Genomic DNA, 14,451 nt, shown 5'->3' with positions numbered 1-14,451 from the left:
GCAGGAAGGGGCTTTGTGCTCCAGAGCACAGGCTCCGGGCTGCACACCCGCCCAGGGGCCGGCCCGAACGCCTTCCGCCCTGGGAAGAAAAGGAGGCATTGTGTGCGCTGGCCGCGCTCCAAGGGAAATATTCCTGTTGTTCTTCTATTTTGAGCTGCTCCCTTTTTAAAGAAGAAAAGTCCAGAAGTGAAAATCTCTCCCCCACTCCACACATGCTGCCCACCAATCCCAAATCAGTTGCTGCCTTCGAAATGTTAATTAACCTGTGGATCCCTTGGTTCATGTGTACCACTGCTGTGTCTCTAGGGAGCTGCCTGGTCAGCACTGGCTGGGGCTCTGGGAGGCAGTCCTCGGCCCTCTTGGGCCGTCCCTGGTGCCAGTCCAGATCCTCGTGGGACCTGCCCCCTCCTGCCCTTGGGCCTGACACCCCTCTCCGCTCAGCATTCCTGCCTCGAGGCCCATCTTGCCCCATGCACCTGGTCCTGCACTGACCCCTCACAGCCTCGTGCTTCAGCCCACCGCCCTTCCCTCACATCGGGCCTTGCGGACGGGTGTGGACAGAGCAGGCCTCCGTCTGGGCGTTGGACGCTTGGCAGGAAGATCCGAATGCAGCCCTCGCTCTGCCTGTCGCTGTCCTTGTGACATGGCCCGAGTTACTGAGGCTCTGTAATCTTCGGAACAGGACAGATCATACCTGACCTCGCACACAGAGCCACCAGAGGAGGGTGACAGCGGGTGCCTCGGGCACAGTAAATAATAACAATGAGCGGTTATTGAGCGCTTACTAGGTTCATCCTTCCCTCAGAAACAACAGCCACCACAGCTTCTGCTGGAGTGTTTTCGACAGGCCGAGTGGGTGTCACGTCTGAACAGCCTGATACGGTGCACAGAGGCCCTTTCGCAGCTGAGGAAACCAGCTCAGAGAGGTGGAGTGACGTGGATAAGGTCACACGGCTTGCAAGCACTGCAGCTAGGAATCCTGCCGGGGTCTGTCGCACCCTCCCGTCCCTCCCCACCCAGACACACACCCACCCCGAGCCTGGCTTCTGGGTGCTGGGACCAGCAGCAGCACCTCCTGAGAGCTTGTTGGAAATGCGGATCCTCAGGCCCCACCCACACCGACCGAATCAGCATCTGCGCTTTAACGAGACTTCGCGACATGTACACGCACAGTACAGCTGGAGGAGCACTGAGCCATAGTTTACAAAGTGCTTCTAAAGTAGGTCAGGGCAGGACTTCTTAAACTGTCGTGTGCAAAGAGATCACCTGGCGGGCCTCTTCAAACCCGGATTCCGCCCCAGGGATGCTGAGTTTGCATCCACGCTGCCCCATTCGTGTCTGTTGCTTTCACTCCTGGGTCCCTCCCAGTGTACAGCCCTGTGGGTGGGATCCAGGCAAACTCCTGGCTCAAGGTTTGGCCCCTGGTTGCTCGTGGTTTATGTCGGCCAGAGGCCTCGGGGAAAGCTGGGCTGGACCCGGGTCCTCCGCTGAGTCACCGCAGCAGCCTGCCTCTGCTTCTGGGGAAACTGCCCCATGGCAGGGAGGGACATCTCTCTGCGAGTTACGCGAGGCGGGAGCCTGGCCCCTGCACCAGCCCCGCCCCCGCCCTGGTGAACAACAGACAAAGGAAATTAATTTGTAACCTAAAACCCGTGTATCAGGCCTGAAAATACATCTTTCTGCTGGAAATTTTGACTGAGTGCTAGATCTGCAAACAGCATTTTCTCTAAAATTGATATCTGTGTAACTTGCTGCTGTTATCTGGTTAAATAGTAATTAAACACCTCAAGACTCCTTGGAACTTTCAAAGATTACTTGAAAAGTAATTGTGTTGTATTGATTAAGTGATTTTTAAGTCATTTAGAAAGTCACTGCAGTTCTTAGTCTGTTCCTTTGCAAATAAATGTATCGTATTTATAGACCTATTGCATGGCCCCAAAATGTTGTTTGTTCTTAATAATCATCTGATATTTAAAGAGTGTGGCTGGTGATGGAGGAATTAATGTTGGACTCGTTCGTTTGGAAAACCTTCTGTCTGGTTCCTTCTCTCTTCAGACTCCACTGGCCACTCCTTTCACAGGTGGTTACAAAACCAGAACCTGGGAGGCGGCGAACGCCGTGTTAGGGGCTTGGTCTCTGCACTCAGTCACTCCTCAAGTTGAATTCCAGCCCTGCCACTGACATGCTTTGTGCCTGGAGCCTGTGATCTGTGAAAAGGATATAACAGCACCTACCCAGTACAGTCACTGTGAAGTTCAGTAGGTTTTCATTTGTACAATACCAGACGGTGTATGGCTAATAATAACTATCATTGTAATAACAACATAACTATTTATTATTAGTATTATGCCTCAATTTTCTAATCTGTAAAACAGGTGTGACGGGGAATAGAACTGTTAACATGTGAGTAGCTGCAGCTTCTCTGTGGAGCCTCCAAGTAACTCCCTTCTGAGGAGATTTCTGGCATCGTTTGCTTGGCTGTTCCCTCTTGTTGTTAAGCAGATTGGGGTCACGCAGTGATGAGAAAGCGCTGGACACATGGAGCCAGTACTGGGATTCCCGGTGATGAGGGTTGAGAGACTGGCCGAGGATGGGGGGGCAGCTGCCCGAGGTGCAGGGGTGACGAGTGAAGAGCCGGGCAGCGGAGTGGGCGTGCGAGTTGGGACAGAGCGCCCTGCCTCTGGGGCAGTGGCTTTGCTGGGAGCAGATTCTGAGAGGAGCAGAGATAGGAGAGAAAAATGTGACGACTTTGCCTTGTGCTAACAGTGCTCCCCCCTCGGTGTTTTCTCTAGAGACTGCAGGAAGGTTTGGATGGCCTCCAATCCCTTTTTTCCTACTTAACTGCTGTTTCTCTGAACACAGCACCGAGCTGAGGCTGGGCCGGGAGGCGGCCTTCCTGCCTCGTTGATAGGGGAGCCGTGGCGTAGTGCCTGGGGCTGAGCGGGGACGGGTAGGGGACCCTGTACAGAGAAAGTGCCTGGTTGACGTGTGCGCAGTTCTCCACTCTCTCACCACAGTAACGCCATTGGTCCACGGTTAAACTGGGGACACCAGCCACAAGGCTTGTTTTCAAAGAAGCCATCAATTCGGTGTCCTCCAATACTGCCCTGCAGACCAGTGCCACCAGCATGAGGTTTATAAAGGAAAGCACTGGACCGGGAGTCTAGACAGCCCTCTGTGCGGGATGGGCAAGTCGTTGAGCCTCAGTTTCCCCATTAATAGGTGAAGGTGGTAATGTCCAGGTCAGTTGTATGTTTCTCTGCTCCCAGCAGTAGATGACCGGCAGGGCCCCCCGCTGGTGCCCTCAAGGATACCCAGATGCATGAGAGAGACCTGGACTTGAGGAGCCCCATGATCCGGCTGGAAGGAAAGATGTGAGCATCTTTATTCTCTTCATCAGTTACCTAAGGAAGCTGCCCATCCTGTGCTCCGTATGCCGACCGTCTGTGACACCGCGAGCTGCTGTGGGGGTACAAACAGGGATGTGAACCTCAGCAGCACCGCTTCTTAGTGACTTGACTCACGTTAAAACCAAACCCGAACCAGAACAAGGGCGACCTTCCTCTGTATTGCCAGGTGGTGCACTGTGGCGCACCCTGGCTCCTTCAAGGGAAAGTGCAGTGGATAGAAGTTTCTGGAGCCCTTCTTCCCTCACTGCGTCTCTCTGTTCATCCCCGGCGCGTCCTGCTGGGGCTGAGCGCTCGTCATCCCTGTTTGACCCACATCGCTGTGCCCGCTCCTTTTTTTTTTTTTTTTTGTGAGGAAGATCAGCCCTGAGCTAACATCCATGCTAATCCTCCTCTTTTTGCTGAGGAAGACCGGCTCTGAGCTAACATCTATTGCCAATCCTCCTCCTTTTTTTTTCCCCCCAAAGCCCCAGTAGATAGTTGTACGTCATAGTTGCACATCCTTCTAGTTGCTGTATATGTGGACGCGGCCTCAGCATGGCCGGAGAAGCGGTGCGTCGGTGCGCGCCCGGGATCCGAACCCGGGCCGCCAGTAGCGGAGTGCGCGCACTTAACCGTTAAGCCTTGGGGCGGCCCTGCCCCCTCCTTTCTGACTGTGCTGGCTAGAGGGCCAGGCGGGGCTCTGTGAGATAATAATAAAAGCCTTCCAACTTGCCTGAAAAATCTGGAAACATCATGGCTCCACCCAGGTGTCTGGAGATTACTTGTCAGGCTCAGTTTGCTTTCACTGACTTTCCTGGATGTGCGGGCTGTGCCAAGAAAAATCTTCCTCCCAACCCAGGAGGCAGATGCCACGGCCCACGCCAGCCCTGCAGCGTCTGCGCCTGCAGCCGTGCTCCCGAGCCAGGCTGACGCCTGTGAAGGCTTCACTGGATTCACCAGGCTCAGTGATGCCGGGAGTGGGGGCTGCCCAAGAGGGGGCTGCGGGGGCGCCCCACTGTGGAGGGTGTGTCTGCGCCTGTCATCGAGGTCCTTTCACTGAAATGACCCAGGAAGCACGAGAGGCTGATTCCTCGGTTTATTCCAAGCTGTGGTTCCCAAGGCCTTTTGACCGTGGCCCAGTTCAACCAAGACGCAGAAGACCTTGTAGCCCACTGAGCCCATTGACTCCCACTTTCCAGTGGGGAAGAATTTGGAAATAACACAGGATGAAAGGGGAAGAGAAAAATAATCAAAATGGTCACGCAGCAAATGCTCAGGACAAATCAACAGAAACTCCGAAAAGTAGTTCTACCAGTAATGTAAATTAACAGAATCGAGGTAATTAAACGCCAAGCCAACGCTGATGCTGCATTGTAGCGGTCAAGGGTCTTCGCTGCAAATGCCAGAGCCGGTTAATTCTAGCAGGCATACGTACGAATTCATTAATGGAGGTCAGGTCACTCCACCACCCTGCCCAGGGTCACTTGCCTGCAGCTGACCTTTTCCAGGGCACTTTCTTCTGGTTGGAGGTCTGGCCTGGGTCCCTCTGCCTGCTGAGTGTGGTCCCATGGCTGAGTCCCAGCTATGAAGGAGGCTGGCACTGCAAATTCTGCCTTCAACCTTGGGGAGGCGGGACTCCTAAGGAAGGAAATCACCCAAGCTTAGGAATGGTGTGCACGAGGTGCCCGGGAGCCCAGAAAAGCAGGACAGGTGTCTTCCGCACTAGTAACAGGCACCCTTCCTGAGAATTGCAGAACTCCAGCTCTTGGCCTGTGTGCAACAGGCCTGTGCAAACGCACAGGAGTTTATCGGTGTCATTTAGTGAGGGGTGGTGGTCACACTTCTCTGTAGAACAGAAAATTAAAGTTCTCAGTAAACTCTTGTAATGAACTAATTTTTGTTTATGAGTGCCAAGGTTTATTAACTCTCAGTAACTCACTTATATTCCTAGTTCCTTCTAAGAATGAAATCTCATGTATGGGTTTTTTTTTGGGGGGGGTGATGAAAATGTTCTAAAATTAGGGCTGGCCCCGTGGCTTAGCGGTTAAGTGTTCGCACTCCGCTGCTGGCGGCCCGGGGTTCCCATCCCAGGTGCACACGGACGCACAGCTTCTCCGGCCATGCTGAGGCCGCGTCCCACATACAGCAACTAGAAGGGTGTGCAACTATGACATACAACGATCTACTGGGGCTTTGGGGAAAAAGAAAGGAGGAGGATTGGCAATAGATGTTAGCTCAGAGCCGGTCTTCCTCAGCAAAAAGAGGAGGATTAGCATGGATGTTAGCTCAGGGCTGATCTTCCTCACAAAAAAAAAAAGAAAAGAAAGAAAATGTTCTAAAATTAGATTGTAGTCTTTTCAACAAATGGTGCTGGGAAAACTGAATGTTCATATACAAAAGAATGAAGCTGGACCCTTATCTTAAACAATATACAAAAATGACCTCAAAATGGATCAAAGTCCTAAACTTAAGAGCTAAAACTATAAAATTCTTAGAAGAAAACATTAAGAAAAGTCTTCCTGACATTGAATTTGGCAGTGATTTCATGGATATGATACCAAAGCACAGGCAACAAGAGAAAATATAGATATATTGTAATTCGTCAAAATTAATAACCTTTGTGCATCAAAGGACATTGTCATTAAAGCAAAAAGGCAGCCTACAGAATGAGAGAAAATATGTGCACGTCACATATCTGTAAGGGGTTAATATCCAGAATATATAAAGAGCTCTTACAACTCAACAACAGCAAAAACAACCCAATTCAAAAGTCGGCAAAGGACTCGAATAGACATTTCTCCAAAAAAGATATACAGATGGCCAGTACGCACATGAAAAGGTGTTCAACAATCATTAGTCATTAGGGAAATGCAAATCAGAACCACAATGAAATAACGCTTCACACCTACTACACTTACTAGGATGGCTATAATAATTTTTTTTAAATGGAGGAAAACAAATGTTGGTCAAGATTTGGAGAATTTGGAACCCTCGTGCTTCGCTGGTAGGAATGTAAAATGGTGCAGCTTCTTTGGAAAACAGTTTGGTGTTTCCTCAAAAAGTTAACTATAGAATTACCATATGACCCAGCAATTTCACTCCTAAGTATGATCCAAAATAAATGAAAGTAGGGACTCAAACAGATATTTGTGCACTGATGTTCGTAGCAGCATTGTTCACAAGAGCCGACACAGATGGAAGCAAGCCGAGTATTAGTTGCTAGATGAATGGATGAGCAATGTGCTACATACAGATAATGGAATATTATTCAACTATAGAAAGAAATGAAATTTTGTTATCTGCTACAATTTGGATGGACCTTAAAAACGTGCTAAGTGAAATAAGCCAGACAGAATGACAAATATTGTATGATTCCACTTATATGAGGTGCCTAGAGCAGGCAAATTCACAGAAAGTAGAATAGAGGTGACCAGGGCTGGGGGCAGAGGGAGTGGGGAGTTATTGTTTAATGGGTACAGAGTTTGTGTTGGAGATGATTAAAGAGTTTGGGGATAGGTAGTGGTGATGGTTACACAATACTGTATGTATATTTCATGCCACCGAATCTACACTTATAAATGATTAAAATGGTAAATTTTATGTATATTTTATCACAATTTAAAAAATTAGCAATGTTTGCACAACTCTGATACTACAACCAGCGAATTGTGCAATTCATATGGGTAAATTGTATGGTATGTAGATTGCATCTAAAAAAAGCTGTTAAAAAATATATCCTTTCCAGCTCTGGACAGTCTCTATGATCCATCTGTTCATCCATTTATTTATTCCCTTGATTCAACACATTTTTGTTGGGTTCCCACCACGCCAACTGTCAGGAGTAGGGGGGTAAATAACAGTCATGATCCCTGCCCTTTTCTTACTTAAAAACTGTGGATTTAAAAGGTAATCATAGCTAACATTCAGTGAGTGTTATTACACACCAGGCATTGGTACAAGCGCTTTACACATTTATCTCAGGCAGCCCTCACAGCTGTGCACTGAGCTGGGCTCTTCTTGAATCAGGAAGTTTGCTCAAGGTCACACAGCCAGGATTTGACCTGTCTGCCTTACCTCAAAGCTGTGCTCTTAACCATTCATCAGCATGTGTGGCAGCTGGGTTTCAGCCACCTGGACTGAGGGACGTCCCAGGACACCTGTCCTGAGGCCCTCCTGCGGCTGGGTGATCTGGTAGCGTTGAAGGGAGAGGTAAACCTGAGGTGGACTGGCCTCTACGAGGGAGTGGGTTTGGCAAATAAGGCCTAAGTCAGTGGAATCTGCAGAGCCATTTACAGTAATCGTTATAAAGCAGGTATCACTATATTTTAAATTGGTTATGTGATATAATTTTAAATATAAAATTGAATTTACATTATTGTAACTAATATAGTTATTATTTATTGAACACAGACTATATGTCAGTCTCTGTTCTAAGTGGTTGACATGTATTATCATCTTATTTAATCCTCCTGACAGATCCACAGTGTGTAGAGGGTACTACTATTCCTATTTTACAAGTGAGGCAGCAGAGGCACAGAGGTTGAGTGATCTGTCCAAGGTCACACAAACAGTGGGCAGCAGAGCTGGGATTCCAGCTATAGCTTCTTGACTTGGAGCCCAGACTCTTAACCACCATTAGAACTTGCTCTGCAATTATGTTAAAATATGCAAAATAGGTGGACATGAAACTAGTTGTACTGAGGTGGTAGGATTATGGTGATTTCCAACCTTTTTCCCAAAATAATTTATTTTTTATCTTCCAAGAAGACATTGTAACGGTGATGGTTTTTTACACCAAGAAAAGAAGTCACGTGTCACTGTGACCTTCTTCCTCTTCTTACTTCACTGTTTTATTTTGCTGTGTTGACCGCATGGGCCATGAACCTGAGACGCCCGTCATGTCTCGGACGTGCAGCTCCCCTGTGGGCTGCGGCCGCCCCAGCTCCGCTGGAATCTTCTGGGGAGGGTGTGTCCCCTTCTCACCACACTCTGATCGACACAGGCTCTTTCTTTAAAATTTTTTTTTCTGACTTGTAAGCGAGTCTATGTGTACCGTGGTTAGAGCAGCGTGGTAACTGGATTTGAATTTTGGTGCTGATTGTCTCCTCCTGGGCAGCCGCTCCGAGCCTCAGCTTTGTCCTCTGGTAATGGAGACAGCAATACTATTTCAGAGGATTGTGGAGGGCGTTAGACTGGATGGTGTTTGGAATGGACCCAGAGTGCCTGGCACGTGTAGAATAGAGACAGACTGTGGCGTTCCTGTGTTTACCCAGCATCTGAGTATTGATTCACGCGGTTGAACGTTTCATGTATTAACTGTTGGTTTTTCTTCTTTTCTGAATTGCCTGCTCACGCCCGCTCCTCATTTGTCTACCAGCATCTTGACCTTACAGTGTGTTCAAGTGGAGGACCAGGTGCCTTCTGGAAGGTCTGAATGGAGGGAGGGAGGGAGGAGGGGTGCAGGTCTTCTCCCAGTGGCCCTGACGCCGTCTCTTTCTCCAAGGAGCACTTTTCACGGGTTTGTGCAGCCGCCTCTCTGCCTGCAGTTGGCCTCATTTCCTCTCTGAGAACGCTCTCCGCTGTGAGGGGCCAGTCTGTGGAAGCGCTGATTCCCCTGACTGCTCCACCTCAGGTCTCACACGCGTGATTTCTCTCCATCCGTCTGAGTCACGCTTGGTCAGAACAGCGTGGCCGCCCCGGGCTGCTCCTCAAGGCCCTGTTCCAGCAGTGCGGGGCCCTAACCAGCGCCTCTCTTCAGCCCTGCCTCATCATCATCGCACAGACCGCCCAAGGGCTGACCTTCCTGAGCAGAGTGCAAAAGCCTAAGGGACCTAGGATAAAAGGCACATTCGTAGATAGTTCCATCTCGTTTTCCCGCTTGCCTAGTGCCCATCTTGCCTGGCTTGGACAGTCCACCTTTTCCCATCCTGCGGCGGAAGGGACCTGAGCCATAGAAGTCAAAGGTTTCTAAATTGCAACAGGAGGCAGAGTGCTCCTCAGCCAAGTGATTCCTGCCAGAAAAGCTCCCGTGGATAAACTCGTGTGGTGCAGGGGCTTCTCTGGGGGGCTTGGTGGTCACATGAAGTTGGGCTCTTGTCCCTGAGCTTCCTGGGAGAAGTCACCTGCCTCTAACTTTCTCCAGCCAGTTGGGAGGGACGACCAATGACTATTTTAAATCTATCAGGGAGGCAGTTTGTTCCTCAGTGTATTTTTTCATAGAACCTCAGAATTCAAGGTATATTTCTGATTTTTAAAAAATCTTAATGGTCTGGTCTGTGTACTTAGTTAACACAGAAAAGTACTTTCAGCAGTTGAGAAAGTGAGTGTGGGTGGTCCATAGTCTTGTCCGTCACTCATCCCGTGCCCTTTGGTAAATTTCTTAACCTCCTTCTTGAACAAGATGCTCTAGAATCTTCCAAGGAAAATACGGAATGTGATCCAGTGTAGTGGGAAGAACACAGAATTCTACCCCAGGAATCTTCATTTTAATCCAGACACACTCCTGGGTGAGCCAGGGGAAGTCCCTTCTGTCTGTCTCTCTTCACCTGTACCGTGGGGATGCTCACCCCATCTGGCGGCCCCAGGCTGGCGTGCGGATAAATGGACTGGGGATGTGAGTGCTTTCCAGGTGCACTGGGCTGGGTGCAGGCAGCCTTTCAGGGTGACTCTTGGCTCTGGCATCGATCTCAGTGTGGAATCTGCCCTAGCCTTTGAAAGCACATCTCTTTGACAGGCAGTGTCTGAAGGTCAGAGCTGCTTCGACACATCTTACTGACGGGGCTTCTTTTCCCGAGACAGCCTCGTTTGACTAGAGCCTGGCCCTGTAATCCTCTTGCTGAGCCTGCCCGCAGGAGCCCAGCGCTCTCCTGGCCCCTTTCTGACCGCCCCCACCCCCGTGTCTCCCTCAGGTCGGGCAGTGGTGCTGGCTTGGAGAGCCTGGAGCTGTGCCAGCCCTCACACCTGCCTCTGCTCCCGAGAGCCGCGGCCGCAGTGGGGCGGCCGCATCCCCAGACCTTCCTCGAACAGCTGCCGTCTCCCTGCTCCTGCACTGCCCCTCCCAAGTCACCGCTCTGCACTGCAGCTGGAAGCCCTGCCGGGTCCTTCCAGGAGGTACTCCTCGCTTTTCTCTTTCTGCCAGAATTGGGTGCGTTTCGGTGCTCGGGGCATCAGATGGGCAGAGTGGCAGGGGGCAGGAGCGGCCAGTCTGGCCGGGACTCACTGGTCACTCTTTCTTCCTGCTCCGCCAACAGACTTCAGTCACTGAGTGATCAGGGCAGCCAGCGGTCTGGGCTTGTTCACAGAAGCTTCGCAGGTTGCAGGACCACAGGAGGCAGGGCGGGGGGTGGGGGTTCTAAAGCAGAGCCTGGAAGAACGAGAGGCACCACTGGAGGGTTTCAACTCCTAAGGAAGCTGCATCCTCGTTAGGAACAATTTTGTTAATGAGCCTCATCAGCTGCAGGAAGGCAGGAGGAAAAGCCTAATGAATTGTGGCCCCCAGGTGAGCGCCTGGATGTGGGGGAGGCGGGGGTGTGCTGTTTCGTGTCTTTAGATGTGTCCCTCCCCAGCGGTAGAGCTCTGGGAACTAACTTTCTAGTGGAAGAATTTGCACTTTCTTCCTCTTTCTGCAAGATCCGGTATCAGCTTATCGAGCATTGAAGTCCTTCCTGACCCCACACCCCTCTTCCCGGGAGCAGAAAGGAAGTCAGGATTTGCTTTTCCAGCAAGGTCACAGATCAGCTGACCAAATCCTTTAACAGCTGGGAAGCCGATGCTGCTGGCTGACCTCGGGAGCAGTCACTCTGGTCGGTCCAGCAGCCGCTGCTTTCTGGGAGGGGCTGGCGCTCCTGCTCCAGCTGTGGTAGGGGCAGGATGCCGAGGGAGGGTACTGTGGTCCAGCATTCCTCCCGACAGTTTTCTCCTCTTCCTGAAGCTCCGGGTTCAGCTGCTGCAATGCAGGCAAAAATGACGGGCACTTGCAGAAAAATGTGGGAACAGAGTTAATGAGCTTGTGTTAGTGTGTCATTTATGGAGCATGAGTTATCTCTTTGTCTCCGGGGTCGCGGGAAGTGAGCCGGCTGGAGAACTCGTCTCGCAGAATCTTTCTCAGGAGTGCGTCTCGCCCCGGTGTCTGGGCTTCAGCCCTCTGTGTGAGGCGGTGCTGTCAGGCGCCTTCTGCTTCTTAGCACGGGGACGTGTGCACTCCGGGGTTTGGGGCCCTGGAATGGGAAACAGGAGCCTCTCATCATTTTGGCAGGATCGTACGAGGTAGGGTAATTTTTTTTCTCTTTCGGAAAGAGCGCTTTGTCTTTGCAAGAGACCATGTGGGGGTTGACAGGAGGGCTGTTTAGTGCGCTACCTTGCTAAATATTTGACTTTGTAAGGTTGAATTCTCCAAGAATTCTCATGGCAATAAGGCTGTGCTTTGAGCCAAGCTTTCTTTTCAAGGAAATCCAAGGTGCCGTTTATTTTGGCATGCAGCCTGTTCTGGGATGAAATACGGCATTTTTATTATTGCAGAATAAAGAGAGATTTGAAGAGAACAAAAGTACAGAACTAGGTTTCGGTTTCAGGACTAGGTAAAGGAAGGTTTCTTTGCATTTGGCTTTGCGGTTAGAAATGAGATAGAAAATGGCATTATGAGAGGAATAAATGTGGAGAGGGGGTGGGTGAGGGCATATACTACGGAGCTGGGCAGACCCGGGGAGTCCACGCTGCTGGGTGTGGACCCTGCCGGCCTGGTAGTTACACATGGCCCCGCTCTGGCTGCCAGTGCCTCCTCTTCGGTGGAGTTTGAACGGGCAGCCTCCGTCCCACCTCTTCACTGCCCGTTGGCTTTGAGTGGCCGTGTGGGGTGATGGAGTCCCACACACAGTCCTGCCCCTAGTTAACTGGGTAACTCCGCATTCGCCACATAGCCTCCTTGTGGCCTCCTTTCCTCATTTGTAACTTGGAGATGGCCCCGTGGACTGAGTGACTGCCACATGTTAAGGTACAGGGGGTGTGGAGGCGGGGGGGGACTGAAATAGTCCTGCAGGAATTCTGACCTTCACAAGCTTACAGATCCGTGGGGAAAAGGGCTAGGGAAAGAGAAAGCCAGAAATCCTCAGACACCCAGGATACGATGAGCTGATGAGAGAAGATGAGACCTCATCAGACATCCTTAAGCCTGAGATGGGCCTCAAACAGATGAAAAGTTCCATCACACGCCGGGTACTGCAGGCTCTGAACACGGGGGAGGCAGCTTAACAGAACGAGTAACAAATTGCTTTATGTCAGAATTTTAAAGGGGAGCTCCGTCCAACGAGGCCATTTCTCCTACTCTGTTGTACTGCAGACAAAGCAGTGTGTCCATGTGGCATTTACTCTTCGCTTCCACTCACCAGACCACGTCAAACATCCACCCACGGGAAGAGAGCCCCCTTAGCCACGTTCCAAGGTGTCTGCCGTCAGACCTTGGGCCAAAGTGGAGAAGCTGGGGTGGGCGGGCTGGAAGCGGCCGGATGTGGGCCGGCAGCTCCCCTTCCCTCCTGAGTTTGGAGCCCTTGGAGCAAAAGCCTGCTGGGCCCTCCCCTCCAGAGCCGGGGTGTCAGCGCCGTCTAATTTCTGGAGCCTTGGAATGGTTAATTCCAAGTCAAGTCAAAGAGAACTGTTAGAGGTCTCTATGGTTCTTTTTAGGGAGGTTTGACCTACTGTGTGCTGCAGAGTTATTTGAGGCTCCCCGATGTGCTAGATGAAGGGCTGAGTCCTACTCTAACCATAGGCAGTGTGCGAGACCGAGCTCCCTGAGGTGGGGTGAGAGCTGGTGCATCCAGAGCTCCGTCTGCTCTGCCTAGGGGAGCCTTGCTGCTTGGAGTCCAGCTTTGGAGAGGGTCATGCCTCTGGCCAGGAGGCCCCAAGAGAGCAGTTGCCGTCTCATGCCCAGGTGGCGTTTCAGGGATGCTGTGGGAGAAGACGAGGAGCATCCGTTGGGAGCATTTCCCCTCAGAGAGAGCTGGGGATCCGTCCCAGCATCGGGCTGCCTCGCAGGGTGGACAGACATTCACAAGTGACCTCGCTCCCAGCACGGGCTTGGCGTTGGTTAGGCATGAGGGCAACTCTTCCCCAACACTTGCTTATTATGTGATTTGGGAGGCCTGTAACCCCTCTCAGCCTCAGTCTCCCTATGTGAAAAATGGGGACAATAGTGATCCTCTTGGGCTTAGGTGAGGATTGCATGAGAGAATTCCAGTATGTGAAGTGCTCTGAGCCTGCCTGTTGCTCAGTCATGTTACGGGGTGGCAGGAAGAGGGGGCAGAAGGGAGAGGAGAGGCCGTGATGCTAGAGAGACAGGCTGAGGGGCCCAGCTTAGGGTCTGTGGCCTCACACTTTCTCCCCAGGCTTCACCCTGGAGCTGCCGAGCCTCTCTGCCCGCTGGCATCTGGGGGCTCCGCTGCCTCCTGCAGACCGCGGACCCGCGGCACCCAGACCTGAAGCAGTGTCCTCGGCCTGGGAACCTTCCCTTTCTTTTCTTTTTGTTTTTTTTCATTGTATTTATTTTTTAAATTGAGATATAATTGACATATAACACTGTATTAGTTTTAGGTATACGATGTAATGATTTGATATAGGTCTGTGTTATGAAATGACCACCCACAATAAGTCTAGTTGAGATCCAACACCAACATAGTTATGCATTTTTTTTCTTCTGATGAGAACTTTTAAGATCTACTCTATTAGCAACTTTCAAATATGCAGTACAGTGTTATTAACTGTAGTTGCCGTGCCGCGCATACAACCCCAGGACTTATAACTAGAAGTTTGTGCCTTTTGACTCCTTCACCCATTTCCTCTATTCCCCCACTCCCCGCCCCCTGCAATCACCAATCTGTGAGCTCATGTGTTTTTTGTTTTTTAGATTCCACATATAAGTGAGATCATGCAGTATTTGTCTTCCTCTGTCGACTTATTTCCTTTAGCATAATGCCCTCAGGTCCATCCATGTTGTCTCAGATGGCAGGGCTTCCTTCTTTTGTATGGCTGAATAATATTCCATTATATATATATATATATGTATGTGTATGTA

At 50.6% G+C, this 14,451-nt stretch overlaps 1 protein-coding gene across 2 annotated transcripts in view; it reads left to right on the top strand.

Moving 5' to 3' along the window:
* The window catches only part of KANK4 (KN motif and ankyrin repeat domains 4), a 61,422-nt gene that overhangs the window by 14,890 nt on the left and 32,081 nt on the right, over positions 1 to 14,451 (top strand). The window contains exon 2 of one of the 2 annotated variants that reach the window (XM_058538182.1): positions 10,298 to 10,499. The exons of the other annotated variant lie outside the window; for it this stretch is intronic. The gene's annotated coding sequence lies outside the window, so the exon portion shown is untranslated. The remainder of the gene's footprint in view (positions 1 to 10,297; positions 10,500 to 14,451) is intronic. 2 annotated transcript variants of the gene reach the window in all.

Source organism: Diceros bicornis, chromosome 4 (assembly GCF_020826845.1).
Source record: "Diceros bicornis minor isolate mBicDic1 chromosome 4, mDicBic1.mat.cur, whole genome shotgun sequence".
Taxonomy (NCBI): Eukaryota; Metazoa; Chordata; class Mammalia; order Perissodactyla; family Rhinocerotidae; genus Diceros; species Diceros bicornis.
The sequence above is the reverse complement of the archived record's forward strand: the minus strand, read 5'-3'. Positions and strand labels throughout refer to the sequence as shown.